This window comes from Trichomycterus rosablanca, chromosome 14, assembly GCF_030014385.1.
Source record: "Trichomycterus rosablanca isolate fTriRos1 chromosome 14, fTriRos1.hap1, whole genome shotgun sequence".
Taxonomy (NCBI): domain Eukaryota; kingdom Metazoa; phylum Chordata; class Actinopteri; order Siluriformes; family Trichomycteridae; genus Trichomycterus; species Trichomycterus rosablanca.
In genome coordinates, this window is record NC_086001.1 from 1,289,561 (window position 1) to 1,297,500 (window position 7,940).

The 7,940-nt window shown below is 35.6% G+C and overlaps 1 protein-coding gene across 18 annotated transcripts in view; it reads left to right on the forward strand.

Annotated features, from left to right (window-relative positions):
- The window catches only part of LOC134327068 (receptor-type tyrosine-protein phosphatase delta-like), a 469,775-nt gene that overhangs the window by 185,412 nt on the left and 276,423 nt on the right, over positions 1-7,940 (forward strand). For all 18 annotated transcript variants that reach the window (XM_063009137.1, XM_063009145.1, XM_063009142.1 and 15 more), the window contains one exon: positions 5,918-5,962. The gene's annotated coding sequence lies outside the window, so the exon portion shown is untranslated. The remainder of the gene's footprint in view (positions 1-5,917; positions 5,963-7,940) is intronic.

Consider the following 7,940-nt stretch of genomic DNA (forward strand, 5'->3'; position numbering starts at 1 on the left):
GAGCTCTATAAAGACATGAAGAAATGCTCCAGTGTCCTGCACAGAGCCCTGAGCTCAGCCCCACTCAACGGCTCTGGGATGAACCGGAACACCGACTGATCAATAAGCGCCCAGCCGTACTGACCGAACGGGCACAAATTCCCACAGACTTGCTTGTGAGAAGCTTCTTAGAAGATAAAATCACATACAGGTAGTGTTCTGTTTTAATACGGATTGTTTTTTAACCTGGACGTCCGACAAGCTCACGATCAGGCGTCCAAATAGTTTTGACACATAGAAGTTTATTTGTTTGGTTTTTTTAACCTGGTTGTTTTGAGTCTTTTGGAGTCTGATGGAGCATCGAGTGGCCGCATGGTTTTTTCCAGCATCATTTCTAAACGCTCCCAGTTTCTTTTGTCTCTGGAGAAAATGGGCGTGTCTGTACAGACACTCCAGCGGTTGATTAGATGAGACGCTGATCGAGTGGAGAAGCAGATGTTCAGATGAAGTGCTGATTCCTACAGTAGTTTAGAGTCTCGTTCTGCGCTCTGGTGTCTTTAAAAGGAAACGAGCTGCTTTTATCAGACGTCCGGCGTCTCTGCGTCTATATTCCCGTTTCCTTTGAGGAATCCAGATGTGGACGTGCTTCTGTCTGGCGCTCGGGTGGCGCAGTGGTGTATTTTTCTATCCCATCACAACTGGGAACTGGTTTTGTACCTTAGCTGTGCTATCGAACGACGGGTCATCTGAAGGAGGAAGGGTTGAAGCCCTGTGATGGGGGCTGATGGTACCGGACCTGCCGGACCTGTTGTAATCATCTTGCCTCCTTGCTCGGGACGTGAATGGTCTCTTCATTCGTGTCCGCCACATTTACACCGTCCAGGTCTGACATCTCAGCTTCAGCTCACGAACACATGACATCCCATTCTCCCAGAAAATCCTCTGATAGAGAGGAGAGTGCAGTTCAACATTTCTACAGGAACAGCACATTGTCCATCGTACCATCACACTCTCACCGACCTCCAGATGTTTGTCTGATGTTGGATGTCTATAAGTTTTGATCGGTCCGACTGTAAAATAAAATACGCTATGGACAAAAGTATTGGGACACGCCGTCTAATTATTTAATTAATGATGGATTTTAATCATGAGGGATATCTCAATTCTACTGTATGTCTTGGACATGTAGCGAACTGACAATAAAATATCTTGAATCTTGAATCTTGATTGAGACTTTTACATGTCACTATTATTGTTGTCTCCATGTTCTCCGTAAATAAACAAATCAAAATAAATAAACATAAATGACCATTTTAAAGCTGGTCTGTGTCCCCACTGTGTACTTTGAATTAGTAATTTTTTATTATTACAAAAATTTTTTTTGTATTTATAAATAAATTAATAAATACAATAATTTATTAGTATTTATTTATTTATGAATTAATTAATGTTTTTGTTTTATAATTTATACTTTTTATTTATCTTGCTTTTTTATTCATTTGTTTTATTTATTATGTATTATTATTTATTTTTATTTTATTTATTGATTTAATTATTTTTTAATTTTATTAATTAATTAATTTGTTATTTCATTTGCTAATTTAATTTATTTAATTAATTAATCAGTTAATGAATTCATTTTTATGACAATTTATTTATTTATTTACTTATTTATTGTTTTATTTTTTTATTGTTCCAACTAATTATTTGCTTATTTTATATATTGATTAATGTATTTGTATTATTTTAATTGCTTAACTTATTTATTTACTTTTTTATTTGTTTGTTTTTATTTTATTTGCTAATTTTATTTATGTATTTTTTAAATTAATTAATAAATTATGACAAATTATTTGCTTATTTTATATGTTGATTTATGTGTTTGTAGTATTTTATTTGCTTATTTTATTTATTTGTTTTTTATTTATTTGCTTATTATTTATGGAAGTACTTATTGTTTGTCACTATTAATCATCTCTGTAAATAAATAAATGAATTTAAATAAATAAATAATTATAAGATAAAAGCTCTGATGATGGTTTCTCTGTCTCGTCCACATCGTGGACTTGAATGATTCCCATAATTCAGTGCTGCTCAGACCTGGCTGGCCCGTGTCCATGCATCACGTCCTATCAAAACAATTGATGGTGTTTTCTGACCCCTCATTAATAACCCCGGTGCGGCCCCGGGGCCCCGCAGAGCCGAGCCGGTGTATCCTCCTGCAGCTCGGCGTCCGGTCACACCTCACAAATCCTCACCTTCTCCTCCTGACCTCTGTGTAAATCTGACCAATCCAATCTGCATGCAAATGGGAGCCGCCACACTTTCAGTGACATTTTTATGGTTATCGCTCCATCCTGCTCCGCCCCGCTGCATTCCGATGCATCCCGATGCATCCCGCCGCCCCGAATGTACCGAGGGCCTCGTTTTATTACAGAGAGAGAGAGAGTGAGAGAGAGAGAGAGAGAGAGAGAGAGAGAGAGTGAGGACGATAACATTGTTTAGATACAGATAAAACAGGAGGGAGAAAAACTGAATGAAATTTATTACAGCCAGAAGTATGTGGACGCCTGAACATGAGCTTGTTTAATCTCCCACTCCAAAACTCTGTACATTATATTTACATTTGCAGCATTAAGCGGAAACTTTAATACAAAACAACTTGCAATTATGACCAAATACAATTTAATGAATTAGAGGTTATTTATTTATTTATTTATTTATTTATTTATTGTTACGACAAATCATTAGCTTATTTTATGTACTGATTTAGTTATTACTATTACATTTACATTATATTTACATTTGTGGCAGTAAGCAGACGCATTTATTCGAAACGACTTACAATTATTACTAAATTCATCTTTAGTAGTAGTAGTCAATTGCTTATTTTATTTATTTATTAATTTGTTTTATTTTCTTTTGCTTATTTTTGTAATTTATTGTATGTTTATTTTATTTGGTTTATTATTATTATTATTATTATTAATAATTATTTGCCTATTTTAATTATTCATTTGTTAAATTTTTCTTCCTATTTTTTTAATTAATTATTTCTTTATTGTTTTATTTGCTGTTCTATTATTATTATTATTATTATTATTATTTGCTTTTTTATTTATTTATTCATTTGTTTGTTTTTTTCTTTTGCTTATTTTTATTTTTTAATTTATCATTTATTTAATTTGCAAATTTATTATTATTTTTTTAATAATTTTATTAATGTTATTAATAATTATAATTAATTATTTGCCTATTTTAATTATTCATTTGTTATTTTTCTTCCTATTTTTAAAATTATTTCTTTATTGTTTTATTTGCTGTTCTATTATTATTATTATTATTATTATTATTATTAGCTTTTTTATTTATTTATTCATTTGTTTTTTTATTTACCTTTGCTTATTTTTTATTTTTTATTTATCATTTATTTAATTTGCAAGTTTTCTTATTTTTTTTAATTAATTATTTCTTTATTGTTTTTTTTTGCTGTTCTATTATTATTATTATTATTATTATTATTAATTTGTTTATTTTGTTTATTCATTAGTATGTTTTTATTTTTTATTTATTATTTCATTTGCTATTTTATTATTATTAATTAATATTATTATTATTAATAATAATACTTTGTTTATTTTATTTATTTATTTATTTATTTTTATTTATTTATTCATTCTTCATTTATTTGTTATGTATTTATTTATTTCCAGCCTTGATTTGACTTAAAGTTGCATTTTATAAATGTAAAGTGGCAGTTGTAGCCTAGCGGTTAAGGTACTGGACTAGTAATCAAAAGGTCGCTGGTTCAAACCCCACCACTGCCAGGTTGCTGCTGTTGGGCCCTTAACCCTCAATTGCTCAGACTATATACTGTTACAGTACTGTCAGTTGCTTTGGATAAAGGTTGCTGTTAAATGCTGAAAATGTAAATATAAATGTAAATATAAATGTAAATATAAATGTAAATGTAAAGCTCTAATAGTAAATCTAAGCTGGTGTTATTTGGTTTAGGATGCTGTATAAGCTCAGTGGGTGCCACACAGAGACATGAGTCCCGAGGACCTGGGTTTGAACCCCACATGCTGCCCCCGTGTCTCTGTGGGTTCTTACTGTTTGGTGTGTTTGAGGGGTGTAAGGGGTCGAAACCCTGCGATGGATTGGCGCTCTGTTCAGGGTTCTCCTGCTCTGGGTTCAGTGTTTACTGGTAACACCAGACCTTCTGCGACCCTGTTCAGGACGTGAATCGTCTCCTGGTCCGTCCAGGCTACTCGCAGGTCTTCACCTAGTAGCTTCATCGTCCATCATCATCATCGTTCATCATGTTGAGATGAAGCGTGGTGGTATTACGCTGCTGCAACGTTCAAATAACTTTCATTTCCTTTAATGTGGCCCCGAAGCACAAACGTAATGATGCTGCTAATTCAGCCCAACCAAACAGACGTGCTGAAGAGCTTCCGCTAAATAATAGCATCATAAAAAGCCGTTTGCTGCTATCGCTAACGTGCTGGAACGTCCTGATATTGTTCTTATTGTTTTATTTTATTATTCAGTATTGTTGTAAATCACTTACTGTGCTACCTAAATTAATAGGCACGTCCATATACTTCTGACCATCAGACATAGTAGTGATGTCTGAGTTTAACATCACCGTGATCTGAGAGGGTAATAAGAGGACGCTGGTACATGTTGGTGAATGATGATGTACGTTACTGAGCGCTGGCTCCTCTAATGCTCTCCAGGACTGGGAGGAGGGTATGTTTAAACTGTTTCCCTCTATAACAGTCACGCAGGTTTGAGCGCTGATGAATTTAGCTTTTTTTCTTCAGTAAACAGGGATTAAAAATTGGGTTTAATTTTAAGGGAGCGACCCAGAGCTCATTTCTGCTGTACAGCTTCAATAAGCACCCAATCATCTGCAGAGATTTTAATCTGCCGCCAAATATCCTCTAAAAAATAATAAAAATCCTCTCTTATTTATTTATTTATTTATTTGCTTATCTGTTTATTTATTCATTTGCTTATTTGTTTATTTATTTTTATTTATGTATTCATTTGTGTATTCATTTATTTCTTTAATTTAAAATATTAATTAATTTATTTTAAATTTTTACTCTTTATTTATTTATTTTTATTATTATAATTTATGTAATTTATATAATTTATATATTTTATTTAATTTGCTTGTTTTATTTTTTTATTTTTTTATTATTTATATATTATTCCATTTGCTATTTTATTGACTTTTTATTATTATTCATTTGCTTTCTTTACCAATTTATTTATTTAATTAATTTTATTATTGTTAATATTTATTTGCTTGTTTTATGTATTCATTTTATTTATTTATAATTTCAATTTTCTGTTATTTATTTATTATTATTCATTTGCTTATCTTACTAATATTCTTATTTATGTAAGTAATTTATTTGTTAATAATAATATGTATTTGCTTGTTTTATGTATTCATTTTATTTATTTATTATTTTGATTTTCTATTGTATTTATTTATTATTTATGTTATGTATTTACTTAATTTATTAATGTATTTATTTATTATGACAAATTTTCTTATTTTATTGATTGATTGATTTATTAGTATTTATTAATATTGTTTTATTTATTGAATTTCATTTAATTATTTATTTGTTGACTTTATTTGCTTTTTTTGGGGGGGGGGGGCTCTTATCGGTTTCTGCTGTGCTAGACCTCCCCTTCCCAAATCCTGACCAGCCTGAGCATCCTGACCAGCCTGACCAGTATAAAGCTGCTAATAGAAATGATGAGGTAGTAAAACTTCCACTCGTGCCTCTTTGTCCTCGAGCGTTTATGTCATGATGACCTGCACCATAATGTTCACATCTACACCTCAACAAAGTGTGTGTGTGTGTGTGTGCTACCATGCTAATGCTAACTCTTTCTTTCTCTGCTCCTCCAGCTTCTAACCCTGAGATGTAAACTGCAGAATGAACCTTCAGAAAAGGTACGACTCCTTCATCTCCTCATCTTCATCATCATAAGTGCAGTGTTGGCTCAGTGGCTTAGGTACTGGACTAGTAATCAGAAGGTTGCTGGTCCAGACAGGGAGAGTTTTAGATTAGTTTTATGTAAGAGCGCCACCCAGAGGCCAAACCGGATTAATTTGGCTTTATGGTGCCACAGTGCGCACCTGCTGTACCAGTTTTGTCCACCACGTTTCAGACATAAAGGTGTGTGCGCCCTCTACTGCATGGACGTACGATCGCAATACTACGGCCTTTGGATTTGTAGCTCTAACTTGAGAGGAGGCCCGGCTCACAATCTACGTTCCGATTCCTCCCAGAGATGCTCAGTGGGGCTGAATTTAGACCACTGTACAGGTCACTGGAGTTCTCGTCACACTTTTATGACCTTTATGAGTTAGAATCTGTGACGACTCTTTTTCCGAAGCCGAATGCTCGTGTTAGAACACCAGGCCTCGTTATATTTGGCTCTATTATCAAGAAAAAAATCCAATTTTATGCTACTGAAGTGTTTTCCTTTCTAACCTTGGCTTCTTTCACCCCCGTATTAGTACGTGTTGCGTCACAGCCCGTTCCCAGACCTTCTTTATACTCGCTATATATATTTTTATTTCTCGGTCGCCGCTCTCCATCCCAACTGTTTGCATTAGTCATAATTCAGAAGCCAAGGCCCATTAATCAGCGTTCTCGCTGCTCGGGCGGCTTTCAGCCCCGCAATCGGCGCTATTCATCATCAGCAGCCGAATGCACACGAGCTCCGTATCCTGCTGCTTCTGTTCCCTCAGATCTGAGCCTGTTCAACACACCTTCTGCAGGAGGTAACACCAGGGGCTTTTTAAAAACGTGGACACACCGGCGGTGAGCGCCGTGCCGTTCCGGCTAGCTCCGAGTTCTTTGCCTTTTGACCAAACGGTTTGGATAAATGTGGGTGGTGGTGATCATGAGGATGAAAGAGAACTTTGAAGAGCTCGTATTAAAATTGTGGTACAGCTGGAAGAGTGGGTGCCACACAGCATCGTCAAGGTTTGATCTCCAAAATTTGGGTTGTCTAAATCATCCCAATGAGCCAAAACATTAGGAACAGCTGCCTGATGGCAGGGCAGGTCGATAGCACTTCTGAGATCTGACATGTGGGCCCGCCCAGTTCACGCCCCTCTTAATTACTGTGTTACTGACCCCACTAATTACTCTGACCCGGGCCCCTGGGCGGTCCAGGGGTCCAACACGCAAGCCCCGCTACCTTTGGGGTCTTGAACTCTTAAGTTTCAATCCCAGGCGGTGCTATCGACCTAACCAGGTGACCACACCTGCATTAGGGATGGACGACTTAGAGGACATGGCACATTTAAAGAAATCGGTCTAGCTGCTCCCTATTTAGTCATATCCAATCACCCGATTGCGTTCTGTTTCCTCTCTACTGCTGCAGACCTCCACTCCTGACCGAGGAGGGTCGTGACTAACACACATGTGCAGCACCAACCACTTTTTTTCACCTGCATATGTTTATTTGGAGATCTCTGTTTGTGTGCAGTACTATCGATCAGCCAGCAGGGGTCGTAACTGCAGCAGTCATGATGAATCCTAACAGGTAGCTGAGCTTGTGATGTCTTTAAAGCTGGAAGGAAATTGGTGAACGCAAAGAAAACATACTTAGACACGCACAGGTCTCAAAAACCATGCTTCTGTGCCACATGTGACCCTCTAATTTAATATATTTATTTTAATATGGACGAGGTTTTATATTTACACCCCAAGAGAAGATCTAGATCTGAATTGTCTCTTTTCTGATCGTCTGATAACACGTCGGCCGTTTGGACTCTCCGGAAGGCCGTGCCTTTGTGCCTTGTTCGTTCTTCGTTTGTTGCTGGACCGTTAAATGCTAATCGCCTCGATAATCAAGGTTGGTGTGTGCCGGCGACACAAAAGAAGCTTCAGAACACAATAATACGTTTTGTAGAA